Source organism: Parasteatoda tepidariorum, chromosome 4, assembly GCF_043381705.1.
Source record: "Parasteatoda tepidariorum isolate YZ-2023 chromosome 4, CAS_Ptep_4.0, whole genome shotgun sequence".
Classification (NCBI taxonomy): domain Eukaryota; kingdom Metazoa; phylum Arthropoda; class Arachnida; order Araneae; family Theridiidae; genus Parasteatoda; species Parasteatoda tepidariorum.
The window spans coordinates 6,648,577-6,668,541 of record NC_092207.1 but is presented as its reverse complement, the minus strand read 5'-3'; the positions used below and the strand labels follow the sequence as shown (position 1 = coordinate 6,668,541).

Here is a 19,965-nt window from a genome sequence, read left to right as displayed (position 1 = left end):
GCATTCCGAGTATGCTTTTTATCATTTTTTTTACTTATAATCGATTAATATTGATGCAGATTTATATTTCTGAAAATAGAGGCGCAGAAATATCGCTGGAACAAGCGGGAGATTTAAACACAATTATTGTTGCAATTCTTGAAAACATGTAACAATGGCAGCAATATTTTAATAATAATTTTCTGAAACTAATAGCACGACTCTACTACATCTTATTTTTTTTTATCCCTGCCATACATTATCTTGCTAAATCTTTAAAAAAAAATTGTGCTTTCGCTAGGCTAATTTCTGAAAAGAAATCTTGCAATTTTTGAAATTAATACTAAGGGCATTATTATTATTATGATTCATACAAATTCTGTTTTCTTAGTCCTGCTTCAAATTATCTAGCCGAATCGACATTTAACGCTCAAATTCTATTTCTTTGAGATTTTGTTGCTCTTTCCAATACTTTACATTATTAAATTTTGAGTTCAAGAATTAAAATTAAGAAAAACAAGTTCAAATCACTAGAAGAAATCCAGATAAATTTAAATTATGAAACTCAAGAAATTAAGGCGGAAATATTTACTCAATGATACAGATAACGTCATTGGCTTCAAAAAATATGAAGATGTTCATAAAAATCGACGTGTTTCGACCGCTCAAAAACAGGCGCCAATGCTCAAAACTCGATAGAAAACTCGATAGACGTGACTGAGGAAACATAAGAAAACGTTGGCAAATTTACGCTAACTTTAATTTGTATACTTTGAAATCCATAAATATTCATTTTTAAAGTTATTAAATGGTAGGAGAATACTCCAATCCATTAATTAAAACCTTACAATTCAGAGAAAAAAATGCATTATAAAGAGTAGTTTAACTGTTTGCCATCATGTTAAATTTTCATTTATTGATTTTAGAAGTAACACATTTTTTCCTATCGTATTAGGAGAGAAACACATTTATTTCTCCCTGTCTATCGCTGTTACTGTAACGGAAAAGCAGTTCATCGCGCCGCATTATAACATACGAAAATTAATAAATTTTTATCGATTCTTACACGAAAAAAATTTCTTCCAGGTCTTTGATTGTATTTACTTGTAAAAAATGTTATTAATGATTATTGGAAAAGTTGAAATATGTTCTTGATATTGAGTGCTAGCTATTACCGTTGTGTCGATCTCAACTTTTCTGGGCATCTTTATTCTTCAGAATTTATTTGACTCACTTTATTGACAAAACTTTAAGTTTTATTTTCTTGCATTTTTTCATAGCAGGAGGGGATTTTCTTTTCTTATGATAAATTTTTATAATTGATTCAAAAGAGCCGTGGTGGCTGAGGGGACAGAGAGTGAACCGGTTTGAATCTGTGCAATAGGTCGATAAAATTTCCGCACCCGGCTCGCACCGACCGCAGTGCTGGTGTAAAATATCCTCAGTGGTAGACGAATCATGGGTTAGAGTCCCCTACCGTGGTTACCCGTAGGTGATCTTTGTGGTTTTCCTCTCCATGTAAAACAAATGCGGATTAGTTCCATCGAGAAGTCCTCCAGTAAGGCTAATTTCTCCCAACACTTGATCCAGTAATTCCCTTGTCTTCTGGATTGGGTTCAAAATGACAAGGCTACGGAGTTGAACATTAATAGTCGTAAACCTTAAATTAGGTCGGCTGTTCAACGACGGTTATAAAATAAAATTGATTAAAAGTTTATGTAAATTTTTGATCTTTAATTAAAATTTTTATTCCACCTGTACGGATCCTGGAGATAGCCTGTTGTAGTTAGTAGATAGTTGTCTGATAAGTAGATAGTTGCCTTGATAGTAAATAGATAGTTTGTATACACAGTGCTTCCCCTCCAAATTTATTGATTTATGCAAACATTACACTACAGCTGCAATATTTGGGTTTTTAAAATGAGGGATACAAGGCCATTGCTGTATAGGATTTAAGAAATCATCCGCCAGTGCCATAGTTTAGTTCGAACCACAGTTTATTTCGTTATCAAATTATACAGATATGCTTTTAAAGCAACATAAAAGCTTTTTAAAAGTCAGGCAGAAATTTAAATAAGTCACGTAAGACAAAAATGTAATTCCTGCTATCTTTTACGATATATGTCACTGAATTATTTATAGTTTCGAAGTTTTACTGGAATTCTAGACTTGGCGACATATTTCTATAAATAAAGAGAACATACTTTTTTGAAAAAGAAAGAACTATATGACGTTGCAAGAGCATTGGACCACTAAAAATGGCGCGTCTTATGCTCACATGCCCTTTGCAACTCATAGAAACTACAACAACATGAGACTACAACTCATAACTATAAAGACTACCACTCACTACTATCTACAAACTACAACAGATGTGCTATCTCTGGAGCAGTGATTCTCAACCTTTTGCATACCTGCCAACTTTTAATCCCTTCCATTATTATTTTTCCCAGTGGTATTAAAATGGAATTAAAACTTCAATTTTAAGCAAACAAGTACGTTGTATTTGAGAAAACTTAAGTTGACAACCATGATAGTAACGCATATTAATATATTATGTGCTTAATTTTTGTATGAATAGTGGTGATCAATATCATTTAAAAATTAAGATTATAAAAGAACAAATAGTATATAATTACTACCACTTTAAATATGAAAATAAAATCTTCCGGAAAATCCGGAAGAGTTGGCAGGTATGCTTTTGTTTGTGGCGGCACACTTTTAACGATTTCGAAATTTGACGGCACAAAATGAAAAAAAATTAGTTTAAAAGTTGTTTACTTACCTATAATACACTGTGTTAAATAGTTTGTGATAATAATTTTGAATGAGAAATAAAATAATATGTACTACAAAAGCACGTTTATTAAGGGATTAATTATTTCTTCCGACTAATGTTTTGTTAGTTAGTAACAGTTATTTATTTTTTTGCTAGTTATTAATTGTTAGCTTGTTTTCTATAGTTATTATATGTTCGTTTTTTTTTACATAAATTCTTATTTTTTTGGGATATCTTGTAAACTAGTATTTTTGCTAAATATTAATTTTTAGCTTATTTATTGTTAGTTATCCTTTGTTAATTCGTTTTTATAACTATTTATTGCATAGCTTACTTTAATGATTAGTTTTTATTTCCGTTTGAAAGTTAATATTTAGCTTGCTTTCCTTTCTTAATTAATAATTTTAATAGTCATTAAATTTCCTACCTATAGTTTCAATATTTTTTAAAGTTGTCAAAGACAATTTAAACACTTATTTTAAGATTGTCTGAGACAAGACAATCGCCGATAAAGATGTTCACGCGGTTAAAGTGTGGAAAAATTATAAAAAGTATATATAAAAAACATTATAATTTTTATTGCATCATTTCCAGTATTTGGTGGCACATTTTAAGAATTTGGCGGTACACAAAAGTGCCGCGGCACAGTGGTTGAGAATCACTGCTCTAGAGAGTAGCCCATCTATACGGAGCAAAACTTTTAAATAAAGATCAAAATGTTAAATGCACAAATTATTCCGATGATAATAACCGGTTATAACCGTCGTTGAACAGCCGACTCAATTTTGAGACTACCAATATTCAACTCTGTAGCCTTGTAACCCAATCCAGAAGATAAAGAAACTCCTGGATCAAGCATTTGGAGAAATTTGTCTTCGTGGAGGACTTTTTGATGGAACTAACCCACATTTGCCTTACATGGAGATGAAAGCCTTCCCTGGTTAGTCAGATGGCAAGGGGACCGTCTACCACTGAGGATATTTTTACGTCAGCACTGTATTCGGTGCAAGCCGGGTGCCGAACTCGTATCGACCCTCCATTTTTGGGATTCGAACCCAGTTCATCTCATTGGAAGGCGAACACTCTGTCCAATGATAATAGCCTCAAACTATTTTCGTTGCCTGATAATTCTTCCCAGGAGAACGAATGTCTTCCATAATCCTGGAAGAGCGATCCTCCGTCACGCCTTTTTCGAGACGCTAATAATAACTCATTTTCTTTGAATATTAATTTTAATTTCTGATCGATTCACTTAAATATTAGAAGATTCGCCCTCTTGCACACGCCCTGTTTGTTTTTCCTGTTGCACGTGATGGAGCGGCAATATTTATTCCCTCAAGAATTCCCTAACCTTAGTCAAGGGAGGAGTGGTGTGGAAGAAATTAATGTTGAAAGATTAATTACGTTGAAAAGATTTATTCATCTCTTTTAAATGCTCGCACATAAGTCAGCTCGTGTCAGGAAGCGAGAAAAAATCAATGCAAAGGATTTAATGAGGTGAATTCCGGAAATAATGTTGGAGGATTTAATAAGTGATCCAAAAGACATACTACAAATTTGATCTTTCCTCTGAGGTAGCTTTATGAGGACGAAATACTGCAGAAGAAAACTTTCGTCTCAATTTTTTTTTTATCGTCATTATTAATTTAAAAAAGAAAGAAAAAGTTCAGGCTAACTTAGAGTAAGTCGTAAAGCTTCTATTGCTGAAAAAAATACTTCAAAATAATAAAATGCAAACAAATTATTTAGAAGAGAATTTCTCCGTTGCGTCATCTTAAGTCATCATCTCTTAATTCATTCAGTACGTTTTTTCAGTATTTAAAACTTCATGGATTACTCCAGGTTTATCTTAATTCACTTTTTAAACACTTTAAATTTTTCGTTACTTACAAAAATCGTTAAATTTCTTTTTCTAAAAAAAAAATTATTCAACAGCTGAAGGATAATTTATTTCCTAATAATTTCTATAACGGCTTTGTACTAAATATTTTAATTGAGTATATTATAATTAGGTAATATATATATTTTGATATAAATATTTTTACTCTGTACAACACAAACTTTTCATAAAAGCAAATATACCTCGCTTTCAATTGTAAAATGGTTCCTAAGTTTGTGTAAAAAATTAAATATGCTTATCAAATTATGTTGTGGGGATAGTAGTTAACGAAAATATCAACCTTCATCCATGAAAAGGTACTCCAAATTAGAATCGAGTTCACATGTCTTATATGTTACTGAATTGGAATAGTATTTGTGTAGTAGTAAAAACACTACAGTATTCCGCAAACAGAATTATATCTGTGATAAAATCCGATGAACAGATACCACTAGTTGATTCATTGCTGTTTTGTGAGAAACCGGGAGAGCTGTATTAAGTTCACGGTCTTGTTCACTTCAGTGTTGCCATTAGCACTCGAGTGTGTACAGGCCAACGTTGTGTGTGATCGAGACTGAGTAGCAACAGCGTGAGGATATAATGTCGGAGTCAGAAGTAGCAAGTCAGCTGTTCAATGTGGACCATTCATCGAAATAGGCGTATTCAGATCGAAATGGGCATTACTGTCAAGGTAGGCGTATTCACATCGAAGTGGGAGTTTCTGTCAAGGTAGGCATGTTCACATCATGTAAGGGTCACCCATGTGGGGAGAGTAGTTTTCGATAATGTCAGCCTTCATCTTTTTGAACCTTTAATTTCGAATAGTAATCAAAAAAGTTTAAATGGCTGAGACCAAAATTGAGACAGGATGATTAATAAATACTGCAGGCAAGCGGTGTTAAATAAGAGATATAGAACTTTATTTTTGAAAGTAAAAAATATGCGCTTACAACTTTAATAAATTTAATGCTTTTATTGAATTCATGCTTCACGAAAGAAATTCCTTTTTCTAATTAGATAACCAGGCATATGAACATTCTGGTCAATAAAAATGCATCGATAACTATGAAAAACGGACCATTATCTTTTTTTATAAAATGAAGATAAATAGTCCAAACGAGATTTAAAAGTAATTATTTTTTTTCAATCTAATTGGGAATAAACCTTTTTTTTTTATAGGATTTGTGTGAACTTTATAAATCAAAAGTCTGTGGTAAGATCTTGAAAAAGCAATTCAAATATTTAATTGAAAACATTACGTGAGTCTTAATTTTCTCAACACCAGTTAATATTTTATTTTAACGTGTTTTATTTTTTTTTTAAGAAAAAAATTACTTATGAGTATGATATCAAAATGAAGTCTTTATTTAATTCGTGCTATTAATTCACACTCTCCCTATATCTTGCTCAAATTTTCATTCTCGAATAAAATACTTTTTATTCATCCACTCAAATTCAAATACATTTTTTTAAACTTGTTGTGAACGGCACTTGATGTTAATACAATTTTTTTAAACATTAATTCATTCATTAAATTTAATTGATAAATTTTAGTCTCATATGGAAGAAAAAATTTAATTATTTAATAAAAAGTTACTAAAATAAGATTTTTTCTTTGTTGAAATAATTAGGAATGGACTTCAAAGAAGAAGAAAAAATTTCATATTACTTTAAAATTACAACTTGTTGCTGCTTTGTAAAATATACATTACATTAAAAAAAAATAACAAAAGCTTTCAGATAACAAAGCATTTTTTTTTAAGAAAAAATTGCACTCGCGTGATTATGAGAGTTATATTTCTTTTAGCTGCAATTTTCTTTCATTTTTTTTTTAACGTAAATAAATACTTGAAAATTCTCTCCTACCACAAAATGCTTTTCCAGAAAGAAGACCGCTATTTTTCCCGAAGAACTTTCTTCCAAGTCTTAAATGGCATTAGGTAGTTTTTGACAGCGAGCCATGACACTAAAATGTTTTTACATCAAAAAAAAATATAATTTACGAGCTGAACTTTTTGGAAAACATCATAAGCGAAGAAGTGTATTAAAAGCGAATAGATATAAATATTATTTAAAATTTCGAAGGAAGACATAATAAAGAGTTACGCCTTTTTATGCCATAAAAGTTGACAAACCATTTGGATTAGGTTCCTGTATTTTTATTGTCAATTGGGTACTTGCACTTTAAGAAGAAGACCTCCTATACCCACACATGTGATCTGTGACGTCAGCTCTAACTACTTTTTATCAGCAAAATGGCGTATTAAAGTTCAGCTAAGTTTCTCTACATAAATTAGAACGTTAATTAACGATAAGTTAATGAAATACAGAGAATTCGTTGAAATATAATTCTTTCTCGTCTGCTTATTATTATTTGTTTATGTATTTTATTGTAACCGTGATATATTTTTGTTTTGTGTATCTGGCAACTTCGATGCATAATTAGTTTGTTTATGTTCCACATGGTTTCGTGTCTGTCTTTATGTTAAGTCTCTGTGTAAATATATAGTGAAAGAATTGAAATCTTTGCAAAAGAATCTTTGTGAAAGAATTTAGAATGTGTCGCTTAACAGAATTGATACTTGACGAGCTTGGCTTACTCGTAATAGATTGAACAGAACTGTTGCTAGCGTAAACAAATACCAAGTTTCAACAACCAATCAGGATCGAGATACCCAAATTACGTCACTTGCAGATATCCCATTATCCTTTAAGATGGCATGTGATTAAGTGAAAAATTTTCATGTTTTGCCTTAAAGTAAATGAAATTCTGGAGAGGCTGTAACTGAATGAATCTTATACTCCCACCTTGACCCCCAAGACATTTTTTGTTTTTGTTTCCTGACATTCAAAAATAAAAAGTATTCTCTTCGAAAGATCCTGAACTGATTTTTCAATTCTCTTGGGATTTGGCTCAGTTGTCACTTCATCTACAATTTTGTTTCGTAAATTAACTTTTGATTGCTGCAAAATGTTGTTTGAGAATATTTAATAAGTGTTCTCAAAAAATGTTTTTGGTTCATTTGCATACTTTGACTGGACGCACTGAAGCTTACTGTAAAAAGGAATTATAACGCTCTTGACCTTCAGGGTACACGTGCCGACCAAACCGCTACCTGCAGATTTGTCAGTGAGCATACTAAAGGTCTGGTTTCTTAGGACAAGCTCCTTATCTGGGCGTCAGCGGGACGTCAACGTCACGCTGACGCCAACAAAATACTGGTTTGTTAGCTCAAGGCCTGGTTTCTTAGAACTAGCGCCTTATCTGGGCGTCAGCGGAAAGTTGACGTAGATCTGACGCCAAAAAAATACTTTTTTGTTAGCTCAGCGTGAGCAGTCGGTTCAACGCAGACATTATCTCTCATTGCGCATGCGTTAATAACGTAAACAAATATTTATTTTGAATTTGTATTGATTTTGTTGTCAGCCAGTGTTTTAGAAAACAAATAATGACTTTGTCCAAGAAAAAACACATTATAGCTGAGCTAAATGAAGAGTGCTATGTTTAATGAAGAAGCTATGTTTAATGTCAAAATCAAAATCTCGGCAGATTTCAATTTGCAACAGGATGTTGTCCGCCATTGCTTCTGTGGTTAACGTCACGTTGTAATCCAACTGCAGTTGAGTTGGACGGCAATTGTAGTTCAAGATGAGCGTTCGATGACGTATACTATCAAACTCACAAAGGGACCAATCAGAGGTTAGCGCTGATTTCCAGCTGACGGCGTCCTGTCCTAAGAAACCAGGCCTTAAGAGCCTCACTTTCAGTGGACAAATTAAACTTCTTCCATCTTGTAAAAAGTACAACTCCAGCAAGGCTTGTCCTCACCATCTACTTGATTTGCCTGGATTTCACCATGGAAGAGGTTCTTGAGAGACCTCTCCTTTTCCTCGATTTTTTGAAGATTCACGGCCGCATCGATCTGGTATAGCTCCGCTATCCCATTGGGATTGGAAACAACAACAGGAATTATAACTTATGCATTTAAAGAGTAATAAGTTAAATACCGTTTTAAGTGCATTTATCATAAAAGTTTGTGTAATTATGTGATGTTATAAGATTACTCTGAAATGAAAAAATATCACTTTTAGTTTTAAGCCTTAGCCGACCTGCCTGTGTAAGAGTCAAGGAACTGACCTTGCATCAGAAAGGTTCTGGGTTCGAATCCTGGGCAAGGCATGGATGTTATATCATTCTCTGTACTATCTGTCCTTACTGTGGGAGCAACGTTGGCTCACATAAAATAGTTCTCTTGAAAGTGTGGCCAACAAATCTGCCTTTCAATTACCTGTATAATAAAAGGTCATCCTGCAGGTGGGCATTAGAAAAAAAAAGTTTTAAGCCTTTCAATTGAAATAATAAACAAAATTTAAAGAAGTAATCATTGAACTAAGAAAGACTAATAGATAAATAAATGTTATAGATATTAAAAATAGTGAATAAACAGGTAAACAACGCTTACCTTAGTCATGAAACAATGCTGATAAAATAGACTAATAAAATGCTGATGAAATGATAAATAGACTAATAAAATATCAAAAGTTCACAATTTATTATTTTAGTAGGGGGCTTAGCCCCATGTTCACTGACGCTCACCAACCCCAATGGTTGCTGCGTAATAATTGCTGCTTCTTGGAGAAAAAAAACAGTTGAAATTATTCAACTAAATATATGAACTAAACCATAAATCATATTGCTAAGTAATCATTTTTTGATGTTATAACAAATTTGGTGAATTCACTACTATAATTTAATATTTTTGCTTACCAAACGGGCGGATGTATTTTAAATAACATTTTTGCATTCATCACTTTGTGCATGAACTTGAAAGTTAAGTTCTAAATAATTTAACCAATCTCTTAAAGCTTAATTTCATAATAGTATATTAATGCAATTTGCACCAAAAATAATAATTTTAAAATACTTAATAAGGTCATACTCCGATTTAAGTAACTTTATCTTAAAATGTAGCGTATAATTACATTATTCTAATAATAATAATAATAATAAACAATCCTCATAAACTCCTAATTTAGAAATCAAACAAAATCAAACACGTAATAATAACAGTGCAGGTAATTTTGACCTTTCACTTAGGGAAACAAAAATATTCGTAAGAAAACAATAACTTGATGACTTATATTAATTTTATACTGATGACAACCAAACCAATATAAAAATTAATATAGGAAAACTGTATCCAACCATGTGATTTTCCAGCCAATGAAAATGTATTGACAACAATGGAAAACTGCCACACTATCATTAGATTTTTATGTATAGTAAAAAATCATCGTTACATTTTTTTAATAATTTGTAACATGGATATGCTTTTCTGTAGTATTATAAAAGTCCAAAGTAGAATGAAATAAACTTGCATGAATTTCGAATTACATCCGTTGGTACGGCTACCAATTTTCTTTGAAAGGATTTAATTGAGTTCACGAGCATAAAATTGAATGTGAGGGAAATTAAACAGCAGTCCGGAAAGTGAAGAAAAAATTGTGCTAGTTTATTCGCGAAAAGAGTAAGATATCCTTCTGATTTGTTTCATCAGACTAAAAAAGAAAAGAACTAAGCTTACTTTGTTCTGTGTAGATTGATTTTATTCTCGAACCACTTATCTACTGAGTGGTTTCCTGCACGCCTTACAAATTTAACACCCCTTAATATTAATACACCCAAAATAGTGGTGGTAGTCGTTATATAAAATTTAGACGATTATTTGTTTACTATTGTTTGCATTTTTGAGGAGGGCTTTATTGTGAAATAATGATAATCTAAATGATAAAAAATGTCTGAATCATTTGTGATATACCGTCACGTGACCAAGTGGCCAACGCTTTAGCAGATGGATGTCCTTGATCGAGAAAAACGATTGCACTTGTACAACGGTTATAAAAGTTGAGCCCGGATTTTGATGACCTAAAAAATCCCCATAATGCCCTTAAAAAGTGCAAGAAATGCCCTTAAAAAGTGCAAAAAATGCCCTTAAAAAGTGCGAAAAATGCCCTCAAAAATGCGCTAAAAATGCCTTATGACATGACTTAAATAAAGTAAAAATATTGAACTAAAACAATGTTTTACTCTTTAAAATTATTATGAGCCATTTCAAAAAATATAAAGCAATGCAATACTTGTTCTACGTTCATTAAGGTTTGAAAAATATGTTTTATATCCTAAAATAACAACAAAAAAGGAAAATAGATTGACTCCAAAACATTTTCATTTTGTTTAGAAACTTTAATGAATATAACAACTTCCATCTCATAATATTGCTAAATATCAGAATTACATTGGATTATTAAATTTTTTTTTGATATTTTGAAATGTAAACGAGCGTCTCTTGTCTGAAAGTAAATTTTTATACCTGGAGAAGCTTCTTTCAACGTTTACTGATGTTATTGGTGCGTACTTGAAAAAGACGGTCTCACTTACTGACAATTCTTCTTCAATTTGAAAAGATGTTGCTTCACCTGTTAATATCCTAGAGATTTTCTTCACTGTTTGGAAGCCAGTGTAATAATAAAAAATGATAAAAAAATAATAAGAATTGGAAAAAACTAACAAAAAATTTAAAAAATGTTTTAAAATGCAAAATAAGCCAACAAATTTAATGAAAAATGCTCTATAAATCTAAAAAAATGCTCTAACGGACAAAAAATGTCCAAAAATGCAAATGTCATCAAAATCCGGGCCTTAGTTATAAGAATGCATGCTCGCAGTTTTTATATTTATCAGGCAGGACCCGCGCTAAGAATTTCAAATTATTAGCCAGATATCAAAAGTATTCGCCGATGTTCATAAGTCTTCGCCAAATGCAAATTTTAACAATTCTTTTATGATTCATTTTTTCCCATAGAAAGCTATTTTAAGGTAGTTTATTATTTAGTATTTGGATTATTTAGTATAAGGCTTATAGTATTTGGACCCAATTCTATTTGGTTATGTGGCTCATCTACCGAAAATTGTTGTAATCGAATTCGAATTTAAAAAAATACTGATTTGTTTAGAAAAATTCATTTTGACGTAATTTTGAAGATCGAGTTAAATATATACTTTTCTTCCCGGTGGAAAAAATCATTCACTAATACTTTCGCCAAAACACAATTTTATTTGCCAAATTTAAGATTTTATCGTATTTGGCGAGGTAGCGAATGCTTAGCACGGGCCCTGATTAACAGCATATGCATACATCTTACAATTCATTTGATCATGATATCATATTTTTTCGCTACTCATTATTATGACCTCACACTTCTTTCGGTTAATTTAAAAACTAAATGCCCGTTCTCTTTACGGAGTGAAGAAATTAAACGATCAAGAAATCAGTACTAAACATAGCCGCGATGGCTCAGGGGATAGAGCGTTCGCCTTCCAATGAGATGAACCGGGTTCAAATTCCAACAATGGCTGGTCGATACGAATTCCGCATCCGGCTTGCACCGACCACAGTGCTGACGTGAAATATCCTCAGTAGTAGACAGATCATGAGTAAGAGTCCCTTTGCCGTTAGGCTAACCGAGGGAGTTTCGCATGATCTTCCTCTCCATGTAACGCAAATGCGGGTTAGTTCTATCCAAAAAGTCCTGTATGAAAGCAAATTTCTCCCAATACTTGATCAAAGAATTCACTTGTCTTCTGGATTGGGTTCAAAATGACAAAGCTAACGAGTTGAACATTAATAGCATAAATTCAAAAATTAGAACAGTTGTTTAACGACGGTTATAAAATAAAATAAACATATAACAACCACCAAAAGACATATACCAACGAAATTAATTAGGATAAACTAATTCCAAATTATTATTTATTTGTTATTCTTTGCCCTTGCTGGTGGCTTTGCGTTATTCTTGATTAAGTAAAAGACGTTTTTAGTCGTCCATCCCATCGAAATAACGATTAACTGTACTCCATATATATTGGAATGATGCTATTGTTCCAGCCCAAATCATGATGTTTAAAATTTAGAACAATGAAGCGATTTTAATGGTACTTATCCCTTTTGAAAGCCGGAAATAATCCTCTTTCCACAGTATTTATATTGAAACTGCACAGCATAAATGGAGCTTTTAGTAGGTACCATGTATACTAACTTTATCTACATTAGTATATTTGATATTGATTAAAATTTCATTAACTACCTGAATACCGAAAGTGCCTATTATCTAGCTAGAGCCCCTGAATTAGACGAATAAGTACCACTTCTCCATTAAGCTTGCTTTTTTAGGTACTAATTTACTTAAATACAAGAAGTTAAGTATTCAACTTTAGTTTTGGTAATATGTACTAATTAAAATAAGCAAGTTTTATTTTACCAAAATTAATTAAGCATCATTGTTTTTTTTTACTTTTCTGCTAAACAAATCGATACCATTTCTCCATTAGTTGATATTTTATACACCGTTTAGTTTTTTATTCAGTTATAGTACCTATAACCAAAATTAATTAAGCATCATTTGCTACAAAAATAGAATAGCGAGTTTTTGCTTTTCTTCTAGACCAATTCGACAGTATTTATTCTTTTCAGTTCATAGTTTATATTTATATTTCAGTTAGTACCTATTACAAAATTAGTTAAAGCATCATATGAAACAGTAATAGTATGACAATTTACAACTCTTCTCCTAAATGAATTAGTGTAATTTCTTCATTTTTCTCTTCAGTACGTTGCTTATTTTTTTTATTTTACTTAGTACCTTTTACAAAAATTATTCAAGCATCATTACTGTCAATAATTGGTGTGATTTTTTTACCCTTCTCCTAAACGAGATAGTACTATTTCTTCATTAATTTCGCTTTTCAGTACATATTTAAAATACCATTGATTTTAAATTATTTAATTCTATAGAAATGCGTTTTAAAATCATAATTATAAGCAATATACGTTTAAAAATCATAATTATAAGCAATATACGTTTTAAAATCATAATTATAATTTAACGCGTGGTTTCAATTAAGGAATACTAAATTGACGATGCAGTACTAACTACTGACATGACGAATAAAAAATAATTAAGAGTCTAAAAACGAGCAATAAACTCCTTTATTAATTACTGATAGCTATAAGCAAGCAAGCATCGCTGACTCTATCTTTAAAATCGTCTGCAATTTCATTTATATCAACAGCTCCAGCTCTAGGCCAATAAGAAAACTTCACTTTTAAGTGTCTCTTCTGAGCGACCTAATTGAAATTTTTGAACGAATATTGCAATCTAGGGCTAAAATTGTCCTTTTTACCCCTCTGTCCAAATTTCAGGACGCTAGTGCAAACGATTGTTGGAGTTATAAGAGGGACACACACGAACAAACTCATTTTGCTATTATAAATATTTGTCATAAGGAGCTACCCTTTTAAATAGTATTTAATTTTCTGTGGTAAAACTGTTACTTCTAAAATTTAAAAAGAACTTTTTGTATGTGATCAAAATTTTCTAAAAATGCAGAAAGGCCAATTTCGATGCCTTTCATTCTCGGGTTTCGGTATTATTGGTGATGCTAATTTCAAAAATAAGGTATCAGTAAAAACGGCTTTAAAATTTTAAAACAACTTGTTTTTAACACACTAAGAAAAAGTTCTAAAATGCGCTTTAAGAAGGATTTATTGTTGATTTTTGTTTTTAATTTAATAATTGAAAAAACATTCGGAACCGACCTTTGTTTTATTTATTTAAATTTTCTTTTGGTTTCAGGGGGAACAAATGATGCGAATAGGTCAGATAAATGATGTACCTCCTAGAAATAATCAACGCTGGTTGATTAACCATTAACCAGGTGAGTGTATTTAATTTATAATGCTTCTCATATTTGGGAAAACAAAACTATGGGTAACAGACATAATAATACCTTTAATATACTGTGTAAAATAGTTTATGACTTTAACTTTCACTTTTTTATTGTTTTTTTGCTATTTATTAATTGTGAGCTTGTTTTTTATAGCTATTAATTGTTATTTTTTGTGATTCCTTGTGAACTTTTTTTTGTTGCTAATTATTAATTGTTAGCTTGTTTTTTTGTTAGCTTATTTCTTTTTGTTAGTTATCGTTTGGTAATTTGTTTTCATAACCGCTTATTTCATACCTTATTTTAATTGTTATCTTTTATTTCCTTTTGTAAGTTAAAATTTAGCTTACTTTCTTTTGTCAATTAATAATTTTAATAGTCCTTATATTTCTTACACTTACACGTCTAAGATGTTTACGCTGTTACAGCATGGAAAAATTATAAAAATAGATATAATATAATATTATGTATAGACTTTTTAATTTAAACTTGACTCGTAATAAAAAAAGGCAGTATAATTTTTACTATATCATTTACAAAATTTAGCAGCACGCTTTAAGAATTTGGTGGCTCAAAAAAAGTGCATCACTGATCTAGACAATTAAAATTTTCCCGAATTTTTTATCCATTTTTTTAAAGAGTTTCAAAGTTTTAAGAGCCAAATGATAGTTGTCATTACTATTATCACAAAATGGATCTTTCTTACATAAATATTAGCACATTTTTTCAATTATTATTAACACAGTTCTAGTATTTTAAAAAATTATATTCGCATATAGTTAGTTAATCATAAAAATGATTTCATTTTACAGAAGTGAAAGTTTGAATGGAAAGGAATGCAAACAAATTTTTCTTTATTTCTCCGATACCCATCCATCATGAAAAGAAAGGATATTTTTTTGTTCTTTCCATTTGCGAAAATTAGGTTATCCATATTCCGTATATTTTGGAGAATTCTATGAATTTCTAGTATGTCATTTTTTTTAATTTATTTTTTTTTATCTTGATCGCAACATTTTTCTCTCCAAACAAATACCCTTATATTTTACTCATCAATCATGTTTCACTTAAACTTTTTTTTCTCTTTAATATTTGTAAACATGCAAATTTCATACCCTGGCAAAGAACAGTTTATAGCCTGAATGAAATTCGCAAGTTATTATATTTTGCGCAATTATTTAGATACCAGTTTTGATATCAAAAATAAAGTTCTACAATATACAGTCAAACCTCGTAATAGTGAACACGGTTTATAGTGAACTCCCGGATATAGTGGACAAAATGTTCGCTCCCGTGCCTTGCTATACGCATATAACATTATTTTTTGTGGATATAGCGAACTTAAAGAAAAGAGGAAATGGGTTATTATGAACTTTTTTCTGTCTTCGACTGAATTTTTTCCTCCATTTTTTTTTGGTAATTTTGAAATTTCTTTATAAAATACACATACCGATTTTTAAAACCATCTTTTGAGTGGGATGTAGGCATAAGCATTTTTTGTTTGTTTGCTTCTTCTATCTCAGTCTCCCTTCCCTAAATAAAGGCCATCCCTAAATTTCTTGTACGCAAGACGAAGAGTGATAAAGAAATAAAAACTAACGCTTTTTTTGTTTTGTAAAAATTAACGCATTGGATCATTTATTCAAATAATGTGTCATAAAAGGGAGCAGTTCAGAAAAATGAGTTAATATTGTTAGCAGTACGGATATAGTAAACTGAAATTTCGGTCCCTTGAAGGGTTTGACTGTATTGATAATTGGCTTACAAGGACGCTAGCTTGTAGCTCGAAAAAACGGTCACAAAATACTTGATCAATAATTTTTTTAACTCTCAACAAATTAAATTTCCGTATTTGCATTATCCATACGTTTGACAGCTGTAAGAAGTTTACCAAATAGCAGTAATTGTGTATGTGTAAAACAATATTAAAACAAAAGCAAAATAATACAAAGTTTGTATTGTTCAGTTTTGCATTTTTGTCTTTATTTTGTCTGAATTTTAGTGTTTAGTGCCGTCTGAGGTGGTAATCCTCTTCATTACCTCGGTTCACATACACTATCAAGCCAAAAATATCCGGATATCCGGTTTTTATGGTGGTGGAAGCATTACTGTGTGGGGTGTTTATCTTAGTTTTGCCTGGGTCCGTTACTTCCTGTGATTGGAATTGTATGTTGAACTCTGAGATGTATGTGGACAATGCTGCACTCCCAACTCTATGGCAATATTTCGGCCCATTTCTCTTCCAGCAGGATAACTGTTCCACATCAAGGCTTGCACAAACGTGGTTTGACAAAATGGATGTTCAAATACTGGACTGGCCTTCTCAGAGACCCGATCTAAATCCCATAGAACAACACCTTTGAGGACGAATTAGAGAGCAGATGACGTAGCCAACCAAATCTTCACTTCAGCTGTGGTGGAAGTCCTATTCAAAAACTGTTGGAAAGTCTTCCCAGAAAGCTGTCATCCATGCAAAAGGGAGACCAATATCATATTAATAAGTGCCTCACGACACTCTCATGTCCGGATCCCACTAAGTGTCCAAATACTTTTGCGCAGATAGTGTGCACTGATAAAGTTTTCATTCTAAAATTATGGTAAAATAACTGGCAGCTGTCTGTCCATTCGATTAACCTTGTAAATAACTTTTTTTTTTCTTTTATGGTCTTGAAACCATTTACAAAAAGTATGGTTATAAAACCATGACTACAAAACTATACGGTTTTTTAGCCATTTACTACTAGCAATTTTCAAAAACGTAAAAAAATTTTTTTTAACTAGATATAGGAGCTCGGCTTTTTGTAAGGTAATGGGCATTGGACAGTGCCGGACACTGGAAATTCTTCATGTGTTGAAGGGAATATTGTAGTGTCAACACTACGACTCGGACTCCAGCTCTGCCGGTCTTTGAGATTGACAGATAAACCCACTCGGCTATGATATGTACGCAGTTGCAAAGCTTCATTAGGTGGTTCTAGTGGCTGCTGTAAAATTCTGGTTGCGTAACCGTAAAGTGGTTAATAAACAGTTTTTCTCAAACTTAACAGTTTGATTTCCACTTTATTTATGGTTATTTGACTGTTTTGATTAAATATGGTAAAATAACCATTCAATAAATTGTTATTTAACCATTTTTTCCGTGAATTTCTAACACTTCAGCAGTAATTGGATGTGTACAAAACTGTATTAAAACAAAAACAAAATGACGCAAAGTTTGTCTCGTTCGATTTTGCCATTTTGTCTACATCTTAGGGTTTAGTACAGTTTGACGTGGTAATCATCTTCATTACTGTGAGAAAATTTATAGTTATACTTTTACTGAAACATTCGGTGAACGTTTAAGCTTTCTGGGAATTCCAATCGATGCAGAACGTGTAATTTATTTGGATAGAATTTCACATGAACAGAAGCGATTTTCGAAAAACGACCCTACATCCCCACCCTCGAAAGCGTTAGTAATTTTAATTATTATAAAATTCAATATCCCCCAAAAAAAAGTTTTTTTCTTTTGATTTAGTAGTTTTATGATCTGAATGAATCTCTGAAAATTTGCATTCTGATACTATCAAGAACTTGCAGGTGTGTGTACCTTGGAACATATCGCGGAATTTATGACAACGAAGTAGTCGAGCCAAATCTCATAGTATTATGAGATTTTAATTGTATACCTATTTAGTAATATTTCTATGTGTATAAGAAATACATAAAAAATTAAATTAGTTCTTTTTTTGTATTAAGGTACATTCATACATTTAGAAAATTTAGCTTTTTGAGTTTTTTTCCATAATTTTAAAATTTTTACCCCCAAGTTTTAAATATTATTTGTAATTTATGTTAGATTATTTTAAATAATCATTTATTTTGCTTGCTTAGCATAATTAAACTATTTTGAAACTGACATTTAATGCAGCATTGCATTGTATTTATTGACGATTGAAGAAAAGTAGATTTTTTATTAAATGAATTAGATTTGTATGGAACACAAATTTCATTTTCATCGGCTTATTAGGTTATAATTAATAATAGATGGTTATATTATTATAACAATATAGGAATGAGATATTTCTGTGTTAGGAATACCGGGCAAGTAGATGCCGGGCAATATCACTTAACTTTAAAAAACATTAATAAACGAAATTATAAATACATGTATACTTTAAAATAGCATTAAATAAATTAAAGAGAACAACAGTGTAGGGAATAGTAAACAGTTGAAGTTAATTTATATTTAGTGGTATTTAAAAAAACGTAGAATAATCCACTAATTCAAATATGTGTAGAATAATTTTTTGCGTTTCAATTTTTTAGTCTGTTAAAAAAATTGCTTAGAAAAGTAAGTTTTAAAAAAATAAATGAATAAAAATAAAAAAAAATTTAAAAAACGCTTTTGTTATGGAAATTTCTTTCTTGTCCTCTTTCTCATTGTTTAAATTTAATCATCTTTGAGAGTGTTTTTCACAGAAGCTACTGAATCGATTTCCAGCATTTTTTGTTCGAATCGCCTACTTTTGAAGAGTTATTTAGCATGGAGAACGGGGTACTTTTTAAAGAACAAAAAAATTTCAAAATTTAGGTTATTTACATTAAAAATTGAAATTTATAATTTTTTTTAACATTTTAGAAAAACAAATTCCTTGTTAAAATCTACAGCTTAGCAAAAGATAACAACAACACCAAAAAAATTTTGAAGTAAGATACTGTTAACTACGAAAACATGGCCTATTATGCAAAATAAACAACAACAAAAAATTAAACAAAAAGCTTATCAAAAACTGTGACTTAGACCACTTAGCAAATGATCTATTCTTGACCTTAAATTGATTGAAAAAGAACGGAGAAGATTAAGAGAAGATTTGTTCGACTTCGATGTTCATTAACATAATCAAATGTAAAAAACGAAGTAAAACGCAAGCGATGAAAACGCTTATGTCAGTCAGAATAAATGAAGGCTCATTTTAATTGCCTGAATCATTAACGAATCTTTAAGAATTAATTCTTTCATCATTTATCCCACTGAAATAAATCTTTAAAATGAGCCCACTAGCTTATTCAATTTTATATTTTGATATCATTATAATTTACTCAAAACCTGATCAGAAAAAAAAAAGTGTTCCAAAAAGGGTCGATGATACGGGAAATATTTTGAAACAATCAAAAAGCATTTTTCAATAATTCAATTTTTCAATAATTATATATAAAGAAGGCAAACATTATGTTTTAAAAAAAAGATTTAGAAATTATTTTTAATCTATTTCTAATCGATTTGACATCCAATATTGTTTGTGAGTCAGTATTTAAATATTCAACTAACGTATTACATTTTTTCTTTCAGTGAACATTTTTTTTTATTTTAATGATTTAGTGATTTTTAAGTTTTCAAAGATAAGTTAGTTTAATATGTTTTAACCTTAGATTAGTAATTCAAGCGTTATATTTAAAATGAAAGTGCAATTATGAGTAATATTTAAAAAATTAAGAAAGATAGTTTCATTAATTTTGTTTTAGAAATGGTGTGTTTTTACGCTAAATTCATGATTTTGGCAT

At 30.9% G+C, this 19,965-nt stretch overlaps 1 protein-coding gene across 3 annotated transcripts in view; it reads left to right on the top strand.

Annotated features, from left to right (window-relative positions):
* LOC107450366 (glutamate-gated chloride channel-like) overlaps positions 1 to 19,965 on the top strand; it is a 196,988-nt gene that overhangs the window by 145,991 nt on the left and 31,032 nt on the right. For all 3 annotated transcript variants that reach the window (XM_071179388.1, XM_016066130.3, XM_043052381.2), the window contains one exon: positions 14,331 to 14,412. The gene's annotated coding sequence lies outside the window, so the exon portion shown is untranslated. The remainder of the gene's footprint in view (positions 1 to 14,330; positions 14,413 to 19,965) is intronic.